We start from the raw sequence: 14,797 nt of genomic DNA, 5'->3' as shown, positions 1-14,797 counted from the left end.
GTAATATCCCCAGCATTGCCAACTCCCAAAAGCTGGGACAATAGCAGGTGTTCAAGCTAGCTCACTCTTTATGAAAGTGATTTCCCCACCTAGCTGGGCTTTGTTGGAGCTTGGATTTGCACATTAGAGCTTCTGTGCAGCTGAAAGCTCTGATAGCCCCAGAAGTGCTAGGGAGGACAAGGGATGTTTGGAGTCTGTGGAAGGAAAGAATCCCTGAGTCCTGATGTCTGTGTAAAACAAAAGCAGCATTACAGAGTCTACAATTGAACCCCCAATAAACCAATTTTGAAAGCCCCAGCTTCCCCTGTGCCCCTCCTCACTGTCTCCCTTTGACAGGAACAGGAGGTACATCTTCCCAGGAGTGTAAAGACGTCTGGTCTGGAAAACATGAAAGAAGAAAGCTTCTATGTTTATTTTGCACGCCGTAGATTTTAGGGCCAGAGAGCCTTTTCTCTTTTTCTAATTAGAAGATAATATCTTGTTAAAAAGTACATGTTCTGAGTCTTCAAAGAGGAAAAAACCAAACCAAATCCTCCTCTTGACCTATAAATACAGTTTGAAAAGCTGTAGCAATTCACTGAAGTTTACTGTGATAACTTGATTTTGGCCTCAGTCTTGAAGATTTGGGTACTTTGGGAATTGCAGGAATCTCCCTGGTAAGCTGTGAGAGGAGAAGTATGAGAGCATGGTGCAATGCTGACAGGGCGGAATGCAGCATTCCTGTGCATCAGCAGTGTCAAAGAGTGGAGTTTATCGCTGCTGTTTTGTTCTCCTCCATCAGTAAACACAATCTCTCAACTCCCTGAAGTGAAATCAAACCACTGTAAAGAAACTCATGAGTAACCAGGATAAAATTTCCACTGAATTAATCATATATCTGGTCCAAAATATTTTAGATATAAACAAAAGAGGATGGAATATGATCAGCCAGGCACACAAACATTTCCAAAGTGGTTGTTTTCCAGATAGTTTTTGAGCTACAAATGGCAAAAACCAGGGTGGTTGCACAAAGCTAGCTTTGAAAGAAATGGATTGTCATCAGTTTACACCAGCTGAGGATATGATCCTGCATATTTCATGACTGTGCAATGGTTATGGATATGTTTGAAATATATCCAAATGTTCTCGGAAAATATTTTTCCATCTGAAGAAAAAAGGGCAAGAGCATATCTACGAAAAGTTGAGCAAAGTTTAATAGATGTTCTAATGAAAATAATCCAGCTAGTTTTAAATAAAAGGAAGAAGCTTTAAATCTACATCCTGTGTCCTTATCTGGATTTCTAATATATGTATGACAATAATTTGTATGACAGTTTTCATTTTCTTCTCTGATAGCACAGTAAAATAGGAAGGACAAGTACTAATAAATCAGATCAAAATCAGAGCTGTTGAAGAAGCTAAAGTCACAGTCATTTGGGAGAGACTAAAACTCCAGACATCTCAGATGTGGCTTAAAGTCTTTATGATACACAGTGTGAAATGTGGGGAGGCAGCAGTTCACACAGCAAGAGGTAAAGTGCATGACAAGATACAGTAGAGTAGGTCAGCAATGAAATGTTTTAAATCCCAACTTGGAGTGCATAAGCAAGCTATGAAATGTTGAAAATTATATCTTTACTCTAAAAATCAGTATGCAGACTTTAGGAAGTTTGAAATATATTGATGCACAGTACCATTTTGTAGTGTTGAGTGAAAGGAACCCAGGCTGAAGTCCCAAAGTTGTTCATGCTTCACACACAGACACCTGACATCTATTAAAATCATAACCTTCACCTAAGAGTCTAGGAATGTCACTTATTGCTCTCCTACAGTACCTGGAGGAAGAAAATGCATTTAATATGTTAGCTTGAGAAGTTCTTCCTCAAGGCACATATTAAATATGGTAGTATGCAAACTGTGTTCATATTTATAGAGACATTTGTGAGAGTGGCTAGAACCTGTAATTCCTACAAAATCTTTGTCTGACACAGTTCCTATAAAGGCTTTCCCTGACACAAGGGTTTAAAGTCCTTTTGGTAAAAGTCAGTAATGGTCTGAACTTTTGGTGGAGGGAACATATTGAATGTTACAGAGTTATATTTCATGTAAGTGACTCTGAAGCAATTGGAAGTTAGAATGTGAGAATGGCTGTATTTTTCTTACCAGGGCATAAGCCATTTTTTTATTACATGCATTCTGCTCATGGTCCAGCAAGCCAGATAGCAACTGATTCTTGTGAAGTGCAATTTGTGGTCAAAGTAAAAAATCAGCAACAGCATCCTTTGGATTAAGCACATTTTGAAAGAGTCTCAACAGTAGCAAATGATAGTTTCTCATTTGTTACTGAAGCCTTGGCAGTTCAGGTGAGATGATAAGGCTGAACTGAAAAAATATCTCAACATTAGTTCTCTGTTTGAGGTAGCCTCATCCATGGATTTTTTGAAGTGGCACAACTTATACTGACAAATTGTGAAAAATTCCAAACCAAGTAGTTTCTCTCAGTGTTTCTCTAGCCTAGTAAAATATTTTTGCTGATGGAAGATACAAGTGTTCCTTGTATGACCTCTGTAACCTGCTGATACAAGTGCTGGATACCAAACCCAAGTCCTTGCGTGGCCTTGGTTCAGAGCCAGGACCTACAAGGCAGTCTTCTGCACGTCTGGCACGCATCCTTAGCTACCAGACTATTTGTTATTTCTGGATGTGTCCCTGATTTTCATTTTCTAGCTGTCCTGCTTTGTATTAACTGGCTCTTCACTAGGCAGGGAGGGAAACGACAGGAGTTGGACACTCCAACCCTCAGTTTTGTCACTCCCTTGGTACCTTATCTAGAGAAACTCCTAAACACTGGTTTATGAAGTTCTTGACAGCAATGCTGTAAAGCTCCAGCTGCCAAAATCAGGAATTTGTCTTCTCTCTGTTAACTTCAACACACTCTCTTACAGACACAGGACTTAACAGCTTTGTGTAGTTTAGCCCCCAGCTGTTTCCTCTTGGCGAGGTGATGGTGTTCCATGCTTCCTGCTGGAGGTTGTCCATATTATATAAATGTATATGTTGGGGGGCAAGTCCTTAAACACCACTATCAGAAGTTAGTCCAGACTGATTGTCCACTTTCTCGTGGCTATGGGAGAGGTTGGTGATGGATTTTTAAACCAGTCTTGAAGCCTAGACTTGGTCTTGTCTCTGAGTAGTTGGGCAATTATCTGGAGCTGTTTTTGCCAGCTTTTTGCTTCAAAAGGTAACACTTTGAAGTTTCATTAATTCTTGTTTCATAAGATCGTAACTCATAAATGCATGCTTAATTAGTTCCTGCTCTGTGAGTTGATGCTTTGCACATTTAAAAATTCGTGCTTTTTTTTTGTATGACAGCTAGCAAGTCAGTTAAATTTGATATTATGCATTGTGTCAGTTCCCATGGTGTAACAGTTGGTGTAACCGGCAATTTTATTACAAATCCATGAACTTTTAAAATGTTCCTTCTAGCTGGTGCTCTGTTCATGTCCTTTGGGCAAAACAAAACCCTTGAGTGTGGTAAATAACAAGCATTTGAGTAAACGTCATGCGCCTGAGGGAGCTGATGCAGATTTCTGTGATGGTGTTAAAGATAAGTCTGCCAAGTCCCAGTCAGTTCCATAGGACCAGCCGGCTGTCTCTGGAGGTAGGGACAGAAATACAGGAGTGGCTGCCTCTCGGGTGGGACGCCCTTCCACCACGGAGCACAGAACGTGCCAGTTGGAGTCTGCTGAGCCAGGAGGGCCGCCTGGGAACAGGATGTTGTGTGCAGCCCTTGTCCTCCGTCTGAGCAGAGCAGAAGGCACCGATCACAAATCACTCCCCTTGTATTTATTTTCACAAAAGGCACAGCCTAGCTTGCTCGTATAAGTACCGATAAAAAGGTTGAGGCTGCAAGTTATGCTTTAAATGACTGGTGTTGATACTTATATATGGAAAGATTAATTTTTTTTAGAGGAGCCAAGGACTGTCCTTAAGTTTACAAGAGAGCTCAGCAGCAGGTGGGAGCAGGCAGCAGGTGAAGATTCATATCTCCCTGCAGAGGCCAGAGCTGTCAGCAGAGCTTTCTGAACATTAGCACCAAAGAGTATTCTATGCAAATAGCACCAGTGCTTCCACCAAGGCTTAAGTCATGTATCTGGCACAGTACCTGCAGATGACAATGACTTGTTTATTTTATTAGGTCATGTGCTACTCTCCCAAACTCAAATAAATTATTCATTTCTGAAGAATGTCAACAGCTAATGAGTGCTTGAACAGCTCACAAATGCTCAATGCTCTCTGGAGGGCTGGATCTGTTATTGTTGCAAACTGGTGCATTTACTCATGTATATAACTTATACAAATGAGGGCTGTTTCTGAATCTTTCACTTTTGTAATGTTTTGCCTTTGAGCTGGCAAGGATAAAGTATATACCAATTAGCATGGCCAATGATAAACTAAGTCATATGCACTGCAAAATTGTTTGCTATATTTATCAAAGAAGAGAAGTAATTGGTCTCTACTTTGGATGGCAAGATTACTTCGAGATTGCCTTGTTCATGTCTAAAATTTGGATAATGGATGAATTAGGATAAATCAGACAAGAACACTCAGATTTTAGGTACTATTTAGTTTTGTATTTTCTCTTAGTTTCTTCTACAGTAATTGGACTGTGAATGTTATTTCAGCAGATTGCTTCTAATTATGTTTGTTTGGATAGCAAATTATCTTTGTGAAGGAAATATTTGCTTTTATGTTGAAACATTTGAGCTGTGAAAACTATGCATGGGATTTTTTTTTCTCACTAATAAGGTGAATTTGCCAGGTCTTCAAAGTGGTTAAAATTACTTAATGAGGAGATGAGAACAGAGATATTATTTTTGAAGTTATGAAGCAGTTGTCAGAGCAGAGAAACCATCTCAAGTTTTTCAGCAGCTCTTCAAGAAAAGCTACACAAATGTGAGGTTCTGTTCTCTTGAAGGCATAGTAATGACAAATTTCTGTATTTGTTTCCAGCCAATTTCCAAAGGTCCAGGGACAAGTATCTCTGCATCATTGTTCCCTTGGGGAGAGGGAAAGCCTAAATCAAAGTAGAAGACCTGAAATTTGCCAGCAGCTCACTGTGAATTAGCAGAGCTAGAAAAGACCAGCAGGATTTATATTTCCCATATATGTTTCATATTATTTGACAGAGCCAAACAGTATCAAACTGTACACACCTTTTTGAGTAATGTGTTCTTTCCCAGAACTCAAATGTCAACTCAAGTGTGAAACAGGAGCTTTTCAGGACAAGTTTTGTCCTTTCCTTTCTAAAGATATTAGGTCTGTACAGAAGCAATGGATTTATGCTGCCCTACTCCAAAACCACAGCAGTCAAGAGACAGCACAGTGACAATTTCACACAGACATGTGATTTATCATTGCTTTTACATCACCATTACCAAGGCCACAGATGATGGAATAATAAAATTATCCACACATGTCTATATACTGTCCCTTTGCCAGGTTGTAGTCAAGGTCTGGGTCTGTCTAGTTCAATTTGACTGCAAATCCAGTCCTGATGGGGGCCAGGCATGGCAAGGCATGTTTGCTCACATTCACTGAGCTGTGGATGAGCATGTTTTTTTACCACCACATTAGCAAATGTAAATTAGTCACGTTCCAGAAGTCAGCTTTAATTCAAGGCAGAAAAAGAGATCTCTGTCTGTTTGAAACATAAGCTTTTATTAATCATTAATGTAGCTAAGCATGGAAAGTGTTTGTAGACTAAGTAAAATTCTTTCATGTCCATCATGAAGACAGAAATTAATGTGACACTCTTCCTATTTCATGTATCAGAGAGAATTTCTATTTTTGAGCTCAGGCATTGTTCTTTAAATGTTCAGCCATGTACAAAATGCTTGTATGAAGCCCTTGTGAGATGCTCAAAAAGAGAAAGGAATGTTGGGAAAAAAAGTATTGCTCTAACAAGGCAATTTACTGTCAGATTATGTCCTTGAATTTTCAAGAACTATCTGTGTAAAATGCCATTTCAGTTGTATTTTCTTCTCTAGTAATTTAATGATTTTTCCAGCATATATATTAAGCAAAGCAAATATTTTAATTGTGCCTTTTCTTCTTAACCAGGAGCTCTCATACATGAGACACTGTAGTCAGCAAAGGGTCACAAATTAGGGAGGTTTGAAAAACTGTATGGGAAAACTGGTAAAAGTATAGGAAAACTGGTAAAAGTTCCAAAACTGAGAAAAGTCACTTAGGTCAGTGTAGTCAAAGACAGAAGTTTTAATGACTTTTTATCTGCTATCTGTTAAGAGCTGGATTGTTAGTATTGCCTTAAGCACCTTTCCCTGAAATGCACTTCTAAGACAAGTACAGGTAAATTGGACAGCTTCATCATTTTGTCAGGGTTGGATGCAGTAGTAGTTTCAGCAAGGATTTTGTGTATTGGACGTGATATTGAACAAGAAATACTGATTGGTGTTTTCTGTGATATTGCTACAAGAGTTGTGTGGCCATGAAGAACATCCAGACTGGTACATATGGAAGACTCTGGTTTTATTCTTGTCTCTTTTTAAAGACATAATGATGAAATGGGTTTATAACAGGCTAAAGAAGATGTATAGCTGAAACACAAATCCAATTCTTTCCTGTGCCCATGGCACAGCCATGTTTCAGCCATCACAGCCCAGTTTTTATGAAGAAACGTTTTCCACCGGCAGGAGCAGATGGTGTAGGAGATATTCAGAGTGCCACCCTTGGAGAGTTGCTCTGGTTAATGCAGAAGGTGCTAAGAGCAGCTCTCTGTAGGAGAGACCAAAGTGCCAAGGTCTGGCTGAGGGCTTGCTCAGCCAGCCAGGTCAGCAGGGTGGGGGATCTGCAGGAGCAGCACAGCAATCAGTATGCCCAGCATCTGCTGTGTTTCTGTGAATTCATGACAAACCATAATGCAAAACTGAAAACCAAAAGGATGACACAGATGTGCTGGGTGATGCTCCCACCACACAGTTTGACAGCTACCTCAGACAAAGGCAAACAGGAAAGGTTTCCAGAAAAGCTATATTTATTAGAAAAAAAAGCTAAATTATTGTCTCCAGTCACTATATCGGTGATCCATGTTTTGTCCCGATCTGCGGTCTTGTGGAAGAAGTACAATAAATCTGTGAATCAATGCATGTTACTTCAGTCTTTGTTGCACTTCAGCAGGTATACATGCAATTTTTATTAAATTAATTCTTCATAGAGGGATAATAAAGAAATATAAAGGGTGGCTCATCCCTTTTGTAACAGGGAAGTCTATTGAAGGTGGCCAGGGACCCTCAGAGTCTTGTACTGAAAAAATTTAGTAATTTAGTAGTGTTGACTTCACTGTTGCCTTTTCACAAGCCATGGAAGGAGACCTGGACATCAGTTTACTGTTGGACAAAATGCCAAACCAAAGAAAGCCTTGTATCTCCTCTTGCCAGCTGCAAAATATATTTTGGAGGAAATTCTGTCAGAGCCTAAGCTCATGTGTGTGGCTGCATTTATGTGAGCAGTGAAAATGTTACAGGAACCCTGGTTTAATTGAGCTCTGTCTTCCACCTACTGCTTGAGCACTGCATTACTGGCAGGAATAACAAATTTTGAATGCTATTAATGTTGAAGAAGGAGGAATATATAAATATTAAGTGGCTGCTTGAGACACTGTTTTAGTTAAGAATTAATTTAGAAAGGACAGATGCCCTGAAAAGAAAAATGTATCTCTCTCAATTGAGGTGTTAAGAGGATTAAGGATTAAATAAGCACAAGATCAGAGGCTAGACTAGGGCCAAAATAAACAAATCTATTTAGTCAGGTATAATAAGAGGAGATCAGAAGAAATGAGAGGAATTAAAAGACAGTAATGAAGAAGGTGACTTGCAGAGAATATTCAAGATACAGAGGTCACAGACAGAGTTTCTAAACCACAAACCAGAATTGTTAAATTGAAAACAGATGACATGCAGGAAAACAGGCCATGATAGCCAGATGGTAAAATTCTGTGAAGAACTGTCTGAGGATAAAAAAGGCCTGTTAAATAATATTGGTTCGACAGGTGACAGAGAACCATGACATGAAGAGCTGAAACAAAGTTTGCAGTCAAAAATTCAAGAATAAACTAGTAATAGGGACCTTGCCTAGGTACTAGTCAGGGTGCTCATACATTTTTCCCAGGCTGAATGTCAGTACTAGAGATGACTTGTTTCTAGTAGGAACACAGAAGATTTTGTATTAATCATCATTCCATTACCAAGAGAAAATAGTGGGAAGAATTGTATAACATACAACTTTCTATTATTTGCTGGGATCAAAGTCAAAACTGGCAGCTTTTAAAAAAGGTTTTTGGAGAGGTCAGCTCCCCAATATGTGGGGTATTTTTCCCCACAGGATAATGATTAACTTTGTAGAGTGAACTTGTCTCAGAGGCAGTTTCTAATGTTTCACACAAATTTATCATATTTGTCCATCTCTTCACAACCAGTGGGTTGTCCACTTTCAAGAAAGTAGACTGCAAGACAAAATGTTATGCTTACTAAATTTCATCATCATGAAAACAAAATTCCACATCGTATGCAACTCAAAGCAGCATGTGCCAAAAGAGAATTCTGCTCTTTCACTCCTTACATTGTTCACCATGGTCTTTCAAACTCTGTGCCACACATCCATGTTTCAGCAATCTCTATTTTCTTGCTCACTTGCCCATTAGCACTGAAACAGTCACTAACAAGCATGTAAGGCTCTCTTTAGGGACCTGGGCACTTTGAATTGTAAGTAATGAAATAATTCCCTGTAGGTAACACCTGAGTTTGATTGAATTCCTGCATGAGTGTACTTGTAACTGTAAATATCCCTAAATGCCTAAATATCTCTAAACCCCTGTCTGCTTCTGAACAGGGCAGGACCTGATCTAATAGAAAAGGGACTTACATTTGGTGGGGCTGAGTGAGTGCTGAGGAGGCCTCTGGGAAAGGAGGCAAGGAGAAGTCCTTCTAGCATTAGCCCAGATTTCAGATTAGTTCAGCTACGCTGAGTGTGAGTACTTAAAGGAGCAGAGAGCACAGTGTGCTTTGCCCACATTCCAGGCGAGCACTGTGCTGGGGATGGTGCCATTCCCTCCTTGCAGAGGTGTGACAGGGACAGCTGGTCCCTGGGGATGGTGTGGCAGTCACAGCTGAGTCCTGCTGCAGTGGTAGGAAGGTGGGCTTGGGAGAGAGCTCGGAGAGGCGGGTGGCCCAGGCACCAAAGAGCAGGAATCACTGCAGACATCCAAAGATAACTATCTGACTTGTGAGTCAGAACCCAAAGATACCAGGATTAACAAGCTTAAAAGCAAAAGACTTAGCCAGACCAAGATTGTATATAATCCAGTGTATACATAAGCGCCTCTTACACTCCCCAACCAGTGAGCCAAAGTGCTTGGAAGTGACTTCTTAGTGGGAAACCACTATATCTGATGGTTCTGAAAGATGGGGCAGAAGGCATGGTGTCTAGTTTCTTGCTTGTGAAACTCCTCAAGCCATTTTGAACACATACTTTTAGCTGAAGTAAAACCAAATTTCAGTGAAACTCAGAGCGAAGGCCTTGTTCCCCTCCTCTGTGGGGTTATCCAGCAGCATGAGGGAAGCAGTTGAGCTGATGTGAAGGATCTGTGCAACCATGTGTCATTATGAAATTAATATCCAGTTGGTGTGCAATCCTAGAGCAAACTATGGTGCCCACTGGTAGCAGTTAGTGTAAAATCATAACTGCACACAAGCCATACCAACTTTTACCAGCATGTTTTCAGGGTTTTTTCCTTCTTTTGTAACACATACTCAGCTATACCCATAAATTCAATTTCTTGTTAATTATGCAGCACGTTAGATGATTTGGATAATTCTAATATACAGTTAAAAAACCAGAACTGCTTTACAAGACGTGCATTATTTTCTTATTATTTTCTTCTTCTCCAGATGAGGAAAGAAAAGCCCATCTCCTTATAAATGTGAGAAATTAAACAACAGGGAAGGATGTACTGGATGGTGGGTTTTTTTTTCCTTAGGCAATTATTATTTGGATTCAACTTCTTTCCTAAGTTAAAAGCTTATTTATTTTTTCAACTGCCAACAAGCACTGGTTTGTTAATTAGAGCCATTTCACAGGTACTTTTACCACTTAATTTCTGAGAATTTTCTAATCGTAACTGAGAATTTGCTGTTTAATCTACACTGCTGGCCTTTGCTAAGGAACACCCCCACAAGTACTGAACATCTACCTTTTTATTATCTATGGCAAAATTATGTCTGTAAGAAGATACTGCATGTTATAAAAATCCTGAGAATCAGGATCTTTTGGTGCTACATTATATGCTAATTAATTATTTCTAACACTTGGCAGAAAAGAAGAAGAAAATCTTAAAATCAGCATATCTGATTTGTAACAATCCAAATATGTAACTAATATTACCACAATATTATGGTTCAAGCAAGGCAGGGAGAAAATAAATTCATAGCTGAACCACTTTAGGGGGAAAAAATTCAAATTTAATATACCACCCACAAGGAAGCCAGAAGCCATGTTTGCTGTTGTTAAAAAAAAAACAAACAAAACCTCCCAATACATACTCACCCTTTTTGGTGCTGTGGATCAGATCCAAGGGATAACATCATATTATCACACTGAGTGAGTGAAATCATGTTAGCAAGTGTTTTGATCTGAGTGTTGGTGACACCTAACAGATATTCCCCAGGGCACTGGCAGGTCACAGATTCATTAGAGTAGTTGCTTTCCCAAAAAACTGTGATTCTTAACCATCTGTAGGAAAATTAGTTTTGCTAATCTTTCTGCTGATGGGCCATTCAGACTCTGGGTCCTGTGAATGCAGATATAACTCATTAATTATGATGAATATTAATTATGATGTAGGAATAAAGAATTACAAGCCATGGGAGAAGGAAAGAGAGGAGACCAAGGAGCAGGACACAGGGAAGTTTGTCCTTAGAATCCAAACAGGTAAAATAGCTCTAGAAGAGTATCCAGATAAGAAGGAAGAGAAAGAAAAGGGGAAAAAAATGAATTAGTGAATCCAGTTGATCCTGTAATAGAATCTGTGTTGTCTTTGTCTACTTTCTGTCCTTTGTAAGGGTAATTGCAGTTTTCATGGTGCATCCTGACACCCAGCTGTGGTCCCAGGACATTTCTAAGAAGTTGCATAAAGCCCCAAACAGTCTCGCAGTAGTGCTTGTTGGCAGAGGAAAGGATCAGTGATGGTATTTCTGACAGGAGAAATGCATGGAGTCTGAGCACTGCGTTTGACAGCTGTGCTGAGGATGGCAGCTGTCATCCTGCTGCAGACACAGGCTGAGCAGGAATGGAGATGAGAAGGGAAAGCTGCAGAAGTTGCTGTCACGTAGGTAAACATGAGTTGGAGGCATTTATGTGAAGAGCTGTGTTCAACCTTTCCTTCACTGCACTTTGATGCACTCTCATATCTCGTGTGTAAGAGCCCTTGTCTCTTCTCAGATGTAAACTCTCTGGCAGAACTTTTAAAATGGATGTCTTTTTGAAATTAATGGAGCTGCCTCCATGCCTCAGACTGAGCTGGCAGGACTGGAGGCCTGATGGTGTGACAAATAGCAAAGGACCCCTGAAGGGCTGGGGAGGCCAGATTCCAGCTCTCATCAGATGGCACCTCATTGCTGCACAGACACGGGGCAGGGCTTGCACTAATTCTGTAATTGCTCCAGCACAGCTCATGTCTCCTGCTGTCCCCAAAAATAAAATAGATTAAAAAAAAGAGGAGAAAACAATAGCAAAGCATGTCTCATACTGTGTTTGGGAAGTGCCAAGCAGCTTGAGGAGGCTGCTGCTGCAAAAAACGAGCAAATGACAGCGATGTGAAGTTAATGAGGATCAGGACAGTTGGCGGTGGAGGTTTCTGGGCTGCAGGAAGGAGGGGGCTCTCAGGAGGTCCTGATAAGCATTAGCAGTTTGGGATGCTCAGCCAAAACTTCTGTGGTTTGCCTGTTAGTACTGAATTTCTTTTTTGTTCAGCCGTTACTTTATACTGTGCGGTCTGGCCAGCAGTTGTACAACAGCATTTAAAATATACAACATGCTGTGAGACAGAATGCAGCTACCTTGTCAAGGATGCCAACATTAAATTACAAAGAGCCTAGTATGCTCCATTTATGGGGTATGGCCATTTTGCCTGGAAAAGTCCAGATAGCCAACCTCTGTTATTGTTCAGTTCAGGAGGCAGCAGCTGCCTTGAGCAGGGTAAGGGAGGGGGAGGAAGGGAAGGGAAATGGAGGTGGATGATCCCAGCTGGGTCCATGAGAAGTCTGGCCTGGGAGAAAGAGATGTGGTTGGTGATCTTTCTTTGAATGAGTAAAATGGAAAGAAAAGTGGTTGTATAATGCCTCCACAATGCTCATCCCAGGAAAGTGCAAGGGCTGTTTGCAGGGTGAATATAGCAGAGACTGTGATTATGGTTTTTGAAGTGAAGCAGTGAAGAAACTCTACATTTACCTGTGGGTTTGGCTTTCTGTCCTGTTTTTTAGTTTGCTGAAATTGATTTCTTCTTTAGCATTATTGGCTTTAAGAGAAAATATATGGAGTAGGACATTTGAACAGCAAACTGCTGTGACATATCATAATCCTTGGTGTTCTTTTCATAGTAGTTAACTCTGCATTAGTGAAAATAAGTTCCATACTCTTAAAGGAGGTGGAACAAAGTTACCCCAGAAGCTGTGTGAGAATTACAGAGGAAATCTTAAAACTATCTTGTAAGAGAAAGAAAAAAAGACACCAGATTAACTTTGAACTTGGGAGTCTCCCACACTGCAAATCAAGTGCATTGTCATACAAAGCACAGGTGTACACCACATGTACAGGTTAAAATCTAGTCCCAAGTGCTGTGATGACAGTTCTGTGTTCATAATGTATATATTCAAAAGTGTACTTGTGTGTCTGCTATAAATTCAGGTAGGACAGGTATAGGGGAATTTCATTCCAAGATACAATATTGTAAATGCAACTTTGCTCTGTTGGTATCAAAGAAACTATTCGTATGTGAATTTGTCCTAGAGGTTTTTCTTTTCCTTGTAAAATAGTTTTGTAGACACCAATATGTAAATACTTATGTATCTGTTCCACTTACAGACATAGAGAAAGATTAACTTTCCTGTGGTCTGATAAGAGCAGAGGGAATTCTCTGCAGACATAAGTCTGATACATGCTGTGGTAAGGATAGAAAAGGGTTGAAAACCCCTTGGAGGTTTCACAGTTTTTAATTGACACAATGCAGTGTAAATGGAAGAGATGAATTCAAATAGACTGGGAGTTTGAAGAACAAAACCAACATAAAGCTGTTTATCTGACATTGGCAAAATAAAAAGAGTTTTGCATCAGAAACATGCAGAAAGTCATCTTTCCCACCTGATACCACAGTGGGTGTTTCAGCAAATTTTTTTTGCAGCACAGAAGTTGAAAGCAGCACATGTTTTAGATATGAAAAATCAGTGAGATTTCTTATTGCAATTTTTCAGAGAAAAAAAAGAGAGCAGTTTGAGCTCTGTGACCCAGTTTAGCAGGGTCCACATAGAGCTTGACACAGGATCAAACTTTATGGGCAGAAGCCTTTAGAGGATGTGTGGCATAAGGGATTGAACCCTCCAAAAAAATCTCTGCTGCCTGTGCTTTTGAGATCCACCACCTTGGTTTATGAAAAGAAAGAGGAAAATTTGAAGAAGGAGAAAAGATGTTGTGCAAACTCTGTAAATGAATCACACTGTTGGTTTTGTTCATGGCGTGCACCTAGAAGCCCTGAGTCAGCTCCAGGCCAGCCTAGGGACTGTATCCCACACATAAGAAATAAGGAGATTGCTGTCATCAGGCTCATACTGCTCGAGAGAGTTTTGCCAAATTGCTCTGCCATAAGAATGCACTTGTTGACCAGACTGGAAACAAGAGAGAATTTCATAAAGAAGCCAACAGAAGTTCTGCATCAGCTTTGGTTTCTTCAGGCAACAACAGTACCAGAACAGAAAATAAAAAATAAAAGAAGAAAGATAGTGACTATTGTGCTTTAAGCATCTTTGGAATTAATTAAAAAACATGAAAGTGTTAGCAATGAGCTCTGTCAGCTTTGCTAAAAGGCTGATCAATATTTACATAATTCATTCATCCTGCTGAGTGAGAAACTGGCAGTCAGAATAGCATCACTTCTGCATAATACTACTGCAACAGGAAAAGGAAAATATTTTCTACATCCTGAATCAGTTACTTTAGGCCTCTCTACCTCCTTGGGAGTATGACAGAATCGATCAGCCAAGCTGAACAGCACTGGCATTGCAAACATTTATTCATACCATCTGGTACAGAGTCAACTCCAAGTAACAAAGGATTTTATTTTCCCACAAAGGCTGAAGGTTACATAAATGTTACCCACATTCTTGTGGCATCCCAACATGTTATTCTCACGTGCTGTAGAGAGATTGACAATTCCCAGACCAGAACAAGACAGACAGCCATGAAGATTCCTGCAGCACAATTGCTTACTAATACCACTAAATGCACATTTTAGACCCCTTGAAGAGCCTTATTGCACAGATAATATACATGGCCCAACATGACAGGGAACACCTCCAGTGGTTAAATCCAAGGGTAGTAGTGTAGGATTTTTTACTGATATGGACTGACCACCAACTTGAACTTACTTTTGGCTCTATTTCATTCAGCTGCTCATAAATTAGCTTGGCATCCTGAATTCATGAAAGTAAATGCATATTTGATGCTTCACCAGTGTACAGTCAGTCACACT

Source organism: Ammospiza caudacuta, chromosome 12, assembly GCF_027887145.1.
Source record: "Ammospiza caudacuta isolate bAmmCau1 chromosome 12, bAmmCau1.pri, whole genome shotgun sequence".
NCBI classification, from domain to species: Eukaryota; Metazoa; Chordata; class Aves; order Passeriformes; family Passerellidae; genus Ammospiza; species Ammospiza caudacuta.
This window is presented reverse-complemented; position numbering follows the sequence as displayed.